General features: G+C 42.7%; 1 long non-coding RNA gene across 1 annotated transcript in view; it reads right to left on the reverse strand.

Moving 5' to 3' along the window:
• Positions 1–1136: 1136 nt before the first annotated feature.
• LOC109390865 (uncharacterized) overlaps positions 1137–9136 on the reverse strand; it is a 126486-nt gene continuing 118486 nt past the window's right edge. Inside the window, exon 3 of the long non-coding RNA XR_002125662.1 lies at positions 1137–1167. This is a non-coding gene — a long non-coding RNA (uncharacterized LOC109390865). The remainder of the gene's footprint in view (positions 1168–9136) is intronic.

Here is a 9136-nt window from a genome sequence, read left to right on the forward strand (position 1 = left end):
AAGAAAAGAAAGCCATATACCAATATTTTTTTATGGATGTGGGTGTAAAAATCCTGAATAAAAATTAATAAATTGAATCTAGAAATATATAAAAAGGATGCTATATCATAGCCCAGAAGCACAAGGTTGATTTAACACCGTCAACCAACTTTACCTAATGTAATTCACCACATTATAAAAATAGAGGAGAAAAATAATCTTAGCAGATGCAGAAAAATTACTTGAGAAAGTCAGCACCCATTCAGCTCACAGAAAACTTCCTCAATCTGATAAAGGTCATCATAAACAATAGTAACAGTAACAACAACAAAAACCTACAATGAACATCATACTTACTGGGTGAAATCTTGAACAATTTCCATGTAATACTGGAAAGAAGGCAAGGATGTCTCCTGTCACCACTTCTAGGTAACATTGTAGTAGAGGTTTTAGACAATACAAGTAGGAAAATAAAGAAAGAAAGATTAGAAAAGAAGTAAAACTGTCGTTAGTCACTAATGATATAACTATTTATGTAGAAATTCTAAAAAGTAATTTTTTTTAATTACTCAAACTATTACATTAATTTAGCAAGATCACTAGTACACAGGTTAATAGACACAAATCCATTGTATTTCTACATACTGGGAGCAAACAATGAGAGCATTTCATTTATAATAGCATAAAAATATAAAATACTTAGGAATAAATTTATTAATGGATGTGCAAAATCTCTACATTGAAAACACAAAATATTAAATTGTAAAAATTAAAGAAGACCTAAACAAATGAAGAAATATATCATGTTTAAGGATTGGAAGTCTCAAAAACATGTTTAGCAAAAGAACCTTGGTAAAAATTAATCTCTGGTAGTAGAAATCAGTAGTTGCCTATAGTGGGTAGAGGTTGACTGGATGGGGAAAATGTGGGAACTTTTTAGTGATGGATATGTCCTATATCTTGATTAGGGTGGTGGTTACATGGGTATAGACATTTGTCAAAACTCATCAAATTATATCATTAGAATCTGTGCAGTTTGCTGTAAGTAAATTTTACCATAAAAAAGGGATGATCTGGTTATGGAAAATGAATTTGGAAAAGTATACCGTGAATCCTGAAAGAACAGTCAGGAGGCTATTCGGTAGACAGGTGAGAGATGATGGTGCTTGACACAGTGGCACAGTGGAGCTGAAGAGAAGTGAACAATGTTAAGAGATATTGAGGAGGTAATACTCGTATAGATGGGACTTAGCAATTGGAGGAAGATGATGTTGTTGGATTACTCTCAGACTTTTGGCCTCATTCATCGAGATGGAGAACCCAAAGGAGCACCAGTGTGTAAGATAAGATCCCAATACACAAGAGTCAACTTTTTAGGATGAAACTCTGACCGTATCCCTTTCCTGCTTACTCTCCCTTAGCAGGTCCTTCTACCCACAAAATACAGTCCAAGCCTCTTAAACACACGAGAGCCTATATGATCTGGACCCTGCTGACTTCCCCAGCCTCAGGCCCCCTAACTCTCCTTCCCTTCCTCCCTGGAACCCTGTGCTACATTCATTTCTAGACATACTGTGTCTTTTCATGCCCCTGTACGTCTGGGTTAGCTGAACCCCCTGCTTGGAAAACATTTCAGTTGGAGTGATGTATCAATCCTTTCTTTGGGAATCCCAGACTATTCAGTGCATGTCTTCGTACAGGGATCTTGCTGTAATTTCTGCTTTACACGTTTTTCTTTCTCAATAGATTGTGAGTGCCTTGAGGATAAGGCTATTTCTTATTTAACTCTGGTACTCCCTGAGCTTAGTTTCAATAAAGTTCAACGAATGGATAGATGGTGAAGGGTCAAGATTTCTGTCTTTGCACTTACCATTCATTCTGCAAGATCTTATTAAGGTCCAAATAAGTTCTTTGCAGAATAGGAGAAATGCTGAATCCTTTAGGTGATGGCAGATGACATGAGAAGTGGCATTTGACCAGAAAGACCCTGTGGGAGTGCTTTCACTGCAGTCATTCTCTGAGGCTCTTTAAAATGAAAGCAGTTACAGCTGCCCTCAAGAAAGCAAGACTGTCACGCAATGTGCTTGGGAGAAGGAGGATACCCCAAAACACAGAGCCTCTTTATAGCAATATCACTAATAAGGCGATGCTGAAATCAAGTTAATGAAGCCAGCTTTGTTAAGAGTGTTGGACACAAGGAAAATGTGAGCTAGAATATTTTCTTTCCTGAAGATCTTTAAGAGTAGAAGAAATTTTATCTTACTGAATGCTCTACACTCCGCTTCCCAAATGCAAATTACCTTCCTCTCTATCTTTACTGCTCCATCCTTGGTTCAAGCTCTTATCTCTTGCCTGAACTACTGCGATAGCCTGCCAGGTCTCCCCTCCCCAACACATCCTAGGCTCTGGCCACCACAGTGACCTTTCTCTAACTCAGGTCTGACATGTCACCTGTCCTAAAACTCCACCACTCTTGTATTTCTCCTATAGGAGAAAGCCCACACATTTTAACATGATTCAAAGGTCCTTCCTGTTGATGGCCCTGTCTCCCTTTGCAGCCTAACTTTCTGCATTGCTATAGTGGCCACGCTTTCTGATGGGAGATGTGTCAAAAAAGATGGAAAACTACCTTAGCTACCCTTCTTCCCCTGCCATTCTTTTTATTTTTTATTATTATTTTTTTAAAGATTTTATTGGGGAATTGGGGGAGGAGAATAGCGTTGGGGAACTGGGAACAGACAAGTTGCTGTCCTTTTGTTCTTCAATCTAGTTGTGGAGGGCATTGCTTCACTGGCCCATGTTGGTATTATCATTGCGCTCTTCCCGGATGAGGCAGTCACTCGCTGGCCACTGGACAGCCGCTCATGGCGGCTCTTGGCAGCTCAAGCTGGCTGCCAGCTGCTCACAGTAGCTCACAGGAGCCCCACTGCAGCCCACGCCGTCGCCGGCGACTCAAGGCAGCCCAGCTCCAAGTCGAGCTATTGTTCACCATCTTAGCTGTAGAGGGTGCAGCATCACTGGCCCTAATGTAGGATCTGAACCGGGGCCCTGCTGCTCAGAGCTGGCGCTCCCAAGCCAACTCTTAACCAACGCTCCCCTGCCATTCTTTTTAGATGTTGCATTCCTTTTTATTGGTGAGTAACAAATTACCACAAATGTAGCATCTTAAAACAACATACATGTATCATCTCACAGTTTCTGTGGGTCAGAAGTTCAGGCATGGGTTAGCTATGTTTTCTGCTTCAAGATCTCACCAGGTTGCAACCAAGGTGTTGGCTGGGCTGCATTTTCATCTGGAAGTTTGACTGGGGAAGAGTCCGTTTTGAGGCTTACTGAGGTTGCTGGCAGACTTCAGTTCCTTGAAACTACCAGACTGAGGCCCTCTGCTTTGCTAAGCCACCAGGAGCTCTTAACCACATGGGCCCCTCCACAGGCAGCTCATGACATGGGTGCTTGCTTCTTCAAAGCCAGAGGAAGAGAGAGTACTAGACTGCTAGCAAAATGGAGTCTTATCAACATGGTGTAACCAGAGGAGTGATACTCCAGCATCTTTGTCATTAATCTATTGGCTAGAAACAAGTCACAGGCCTCAACCACAGGACAGAAGATGGGGTTCATAGGGATAATCTTAGGGTCCAGCCACCAGATGTCTTGGACTTTCAAGCTGCTGAGCCTTGCTCATGCTGCTCCTTGTCTCTGATATGTCCTTCCCCTGATCTCCTGCTACTGGTATAGAGGAACAAGCATTGTACTTGAGTCACTCTGTGCTGGTTCCAGACCCACCTCCGGAGGATGTAAACTGGATGGGCAACCTCTGAGAAGACAGATGAAAAAGCTTCCATTCAAGTCTGCCTCTGTCACTCAACCTGTGAGACTCTTGGAAAGATACTGATCCTCTTCCAGCCTTAGTTGCCTCATCAGTAAAATGGAGAAAATGATGCAATCCACCTCCTAAGGATGAAATCCTCACCTGAGGATTTGGTGAGGTAACGTGTGTAAAATTCCTGGTGGGGTGCCTGGCATGCAGGAAGCCCTCAAGAAGAGTTTTGTCATACTGAAGATGATTCTTAGGTTTAGCTGCTCTGAGGCGTGTCCCATGTGAGTCCATGATGCCATGGGAGCTAAGGACATTGTTTCCAGGTAGGGGCTCCCGTCCTCTGCACAGATCCTACCCCTGTGTGGTTTGCAGAAATAACTTATCCCAGGCAGTGTCTTCCTCCTGCAGTCCCTCTCTACCCAGACAGGCCCTTCTCCAGCCTCAGCAGCAATCAGCACTGTGGACAGGGGCCAGGTCCTCAACAGGACCTCACCAGCCTTCAGATTTCCTCTTAGGGAAGAGAGAGCATCCAATGGGGCCCCAGGACTCACAGTTCCTGCCACAGCTATCAAAGCCAGGCTCCCTGGGGGCAGGAGGGGGGAGGGCATCATCCACCTTTTCCATGGCTGCCTCTGAGTACTTTGAATTTCATCAGAGCAATTATTTCAAATGGAATTAAAAGGGTTTAAAATTAGACCCTAAACTCTTAACAATTAGTGACGCAGCGACCTGCCATCCACAGAGCCACAATAGACCTGTGTCGATTCGAACGTGAGCACAATGCCAGTCTCCAGATTTGCATGCACTGTTACAATAAACGGCTTTTAATAAAATGAATATTCTTAATTACCGCCGCATTAATAAGTTGCAAATTAGTCATCATTAAAGGCCCCACAGTCCCTCTCCACCTCTCTGAGAGTCACTGGTGGGCTTCACCAGCTCAGCTGCTTCTGCAAAGTCCCGAGTTTTTCTGCAGCCTCTTAGGAGGTGGCCAGTTAGAGAATAAGCCCCGTATCAGCCTCAGGGCAGAGGTTGGAAGGCTGGGTTGGGTCTCTGGGATCCTTCTGGCTGCCCTAGCTGGAGGCTTCCAGTATTCTCTGGCCCTGAGCAGCACTATGGCAGCTTAGGACTCTAAAACACATTGTCCATTCATTTGTTTGTCAGGCACCAAATTGGGCATACTCACTAAGAAGGTATCCAGCATCTGCTTGAATCTCTCCAGGAGCTGGGGCAGCCTCTGCTAAAAGGTCTTCCTTATAAGAGGCTGAGATCTGCCTGAACCCGACATCTGCCGCTGGGCTCCACCCGCCCACATGTTCGAGGAAGTTCTGAGGAGCCCTGGGAGAGGGTCATCCTGGGCAACAGCACGAGACTTGCACATCTGGAATCTTCTCCCAAGTCCTTGTGGGAGACTGAGCCAGTCACCTGCCCTCTTGAACCTCAGTTTCCCCATCTGTATGGTGGAGACTTTGGTCTAGGCTAAGAGCCAGCACACTTTTTCTGTTAAGGGCCAGATAGTAAGTATTTTAGGCTTTGAGGGCCAAGTGGTCTCTGTCACAACAACACGACTCTGAATAACTGGCTGGGACCAAATTTGGCCCATGGGCTATAGTTAGATGACCGCTGGTCTGAGTGAATGACAAAAGCCTTGACAGCTCTTGTGTTCTGTGAATCTGTAAAAGGGCTGTCCCACTGGGAAGTCTGGGGGAAAAACTTTAAGCAGGCTTTCATGAAGGTCTTTTTAACCAAATTACAGGACACTTTGCTTGGAAGGTGATTTGTATAAATGTGACAGAGGGTATGTTTTTCTGGTCTATATCACACCCACCAACACACACACACACACACACACACACACACACACCACTGAAGGGGACTGCATGATGGCTTCATGAGATATCAGAGCCTAATCCTGTAATCCTGAGATGAGGCGGTTATGCTGGATTAACCGGATGGGCACTAAATGTCATCACAAGCATCCTTATAAGAGAGAGGCGGAGGAACGATAGACAGAAGAGGAGACGGCAATGTGAAGATGGAGACAGAGATTGGAGTGATGCAACCACAAGTACAGGGAGTGCCAGCAGCCACCAGAGGCTGGAAGAGGCGAAGGAACAGATTCTCTCCTAGGGCCTCTGGAGGAGTACAGCCCTGCCGACACCTTGATTTCAGTCCAGGGAAAATCATTTCATACTTCCGGCATCCAGAACTGTTAGAGAATAGATTTTTGTTGCTTTAAGTCACCAAGGTGTGGTCATTTGTTACAGCTGCAATGTAAAACTAATACGCACACCTTTTCTCCTACAGGGGCCACTGACACTTCTTATGCTTCTGTAGTATCTTTTGGCTACAAGCAGAAATAATAGTAATGATAATCCTTTACATAGGCTCCTGCATTCCACCAAGTACATGCAGTGGTTTATATTGATAAAACACTTCCATGTGCATATGGTAGCCCTGTGGGGAAGATGTCAGAGCCTCTATTCCATAGGGGAAGAGCTAGACTCCAAAATGTAAAGTGCTTTGCCCAAAGTCACTCTATTAGTAGGTGTCAGGGCCAGAACTTGAACCCACATCTTTTGATTCCCAGTCTACACTGCAGTCCAAGTTGAAGGCTATGCTAAACACAATGGCTGCATGGAAACAAGGACTCTGGGAGAGGTGGAGTTAAATTGCAGTTTGGGGAAACAATCCTTTTGGAATAGAATGATACTGCTTGTGTCCCCGGGTAATGCCTGGCTCAACTACAGGTTCTAATGAGGACTGGCTGTGTATTCGGTGTCCACGCAGTTGGCAGACCCCATCCGAGGGCAGCTCCTGGCTGGGGACCAGCAGATCTCCTGGGGCGGTGGACCCACCCAGGTGCTGGGGCTTTTGTAAGTCCTGAAGGCAGCTCATTGATGTATGTCCTTTCAAGCCATTTATGAAAATCCCAAGGAGCGCTGTGGTAAATGCCAGAGAGGGGCGCTCTGCAGCCAGCTAGTCCAGTATTCTTTCCACAACACCACACCTGGAGAAACCAGACAACAGATGTGTTGATACCCATGTAAGTGCTAGTGTGGAGGGGAGCAAACCAGCCAGAAATCCGTCTCCTTAAAAAGCAACATCCTGGAAGAGAAACTGGTTGTCTAGTTTGCAAGCAGAATTATGACTGCTAGAGCAGGGGAGGCCACCAGTCCAGATCTTTATTTATTGCCGAATCCAAATGAGTACTTTAACTCAGCATTCTCAGAAGACCACAAACATATTGACTGAGAGTGATGGAACAAACCACACTAGGAAAGGATAATGTATACAATTTATTATACATTTAATTCAAGCACATTTATTTTCAACAATCACAAATGATATATAGTGTGGTGTTCTAAAGTTGGAGGACTTATACTACCTGATTTCAGACTTATTATAAAGCTATAGTAATCAAGACAATGTGGTATTCATGTAAGGAGAGACAGATAAATCAATGGAGCAAAATAGAGTCAAGAAATAGATCTATAGATGCATGTTTGGTTGACCTTTGACAAAGATGCTAAGGTGAGTCAATGCAGAAAAGGAGAGTCTTTCAACAAATGGTGATGGAACAACTGGGTATCCTTATGGGAAAAAATAAACTTTGACTCCTACCTCACACCATACAAAAAAATTAACTTGAATGGAGCATAGGTCTAAACATATATCCTAAAAGTATAAAATAGAAAATAAAAAGTACTTTGTCCTTTGTTTTATATATGGTATTAGTCAGGGTTCTCCAGAGAAACAGAACCAAAAGGATATAAACAAAGATAATGATAGATAGATAGATAGATAGATAGATAGATAGATAGATAGAATTTATTACAGGAATTGGCTTACACAGTTTTGAAGGCTGAGAAGTTCCACAATCTGCCGTCTACAAACTGGAGAAGTAGTTGTATGATTTAGTCTAAATCCAAAGGCTTGAGAGTTGGAGGCCCACTGGTGTAAGTCCTGGAGTCCAATGGCCCAAGAACCAAGAGTTTTGATGTCCAAGGCCAGGAGAAGATGGATGTCCCAGGTCAAGAAGACAGAATTTGTCCTTCCTGCACCTTTTTGTTCAATTCAGGACCCCAAGGGATTGGATGATGCCCACCCACGTTGATGAGGGCAGATCTCTTTCCTTAGTCTACTCACTCAATTGCTAATTTCTTCCATAAACACCCTCACAGACACACCCAGAAATAATATTTTATGAGGTATCCACACATCCTTTGAGCCAGTCAAGTTGATGAGTAAAATTAACATATATATCTATTTATATAATACATATACTTAAATATAATATATATTTTAAATATAACAACACATATATATTTTAAATGGACAAAATATTTGATCAGACATTTCACAAAAGAAGATATACGTATGGCCAATAAACACCTAAAAAGGCGTTCAACATCATTAGTCACTAAGGAAATGCAAATTAAAACCTCAGTGAAGGACTGCCTCTTACTCACCACAACAGCTAAACTAAAAAGACTGACTATAAGTGTTAGTGAGTGTGTTGGGCAATTAAACTCTCCTACATTTCCCATGGAGGATGTAAAATTCTACAATCCTTTTAGAAAACCATTTTTGTGGTTTCTTATTAGTTTAAGTATACACTTATTATATGACACAGCAATACCTAGGTATTTACCCAAGAAAAGTAGATGGCCACAGAAAGACTTGTATGCAAATATTCATGGCAATTTTATTCAAAAGAGCCTGAAACTGGAAACAACCCAAATGTCCATCAACAGGTGAATGGATAAACTGTGGTACGTCCGTACAATGGAATACTACTCAACAATGAAACATGAGAATTATTAAGACATGCTACAATATGGATGGATCACATGCAAAAGAAAACATCCTGTTTGAATCCATGCGCATGATGCTCTAGAACAGACAAAATTAAACTATAATGATGGAAATCTCATCAGTGGTTGCCTGGGGAGGCAAATTTTAGGGGGTGGATTGACTGGAAAGAGGCACAGGAGCACTTTTTGGGGAGATGGACATGTTCTATATATTGATTGGTGTGGTGGTTACACAGGTATACACATTTGTCAAAACTTAAATGGGTTCACTTATTGCATGTAATTTATTATCTCAAAATTTATTTTAAAAATATATACATATTGTGGGGTTCTGATAGTTTCAATATCCTCCCTAAAAGAAACTGGTGAAAGTTCACACTCAGATATGAATATGAACAGAAATTCAGCTCTAATTTTTCTTTTTCTTGAGTTGTTCATGTTCGAGGGACCCTCTAGCATGGGTCCTCTCCAGCCCCTATCTGCACTGGCCTGTCCCACCCTTGGATGACAGCCTATATCTAAT

This window comes from Hipposideros armiger, unplaced genomic scaffold (genome assembly GCF_001890085.2).
Source record: "Hipposideros armiger isolate ML-2016 unplaced genomic scaffold, ASM189008v1 scaffold_10, whole genome shotgun sequence".
Lineage (NCBI taxonomy): Eukaryota > Metazoa > Chordata > Mammalia > Chiroptera > Hipposideridae > Hipposideros > Hipposideros armiger.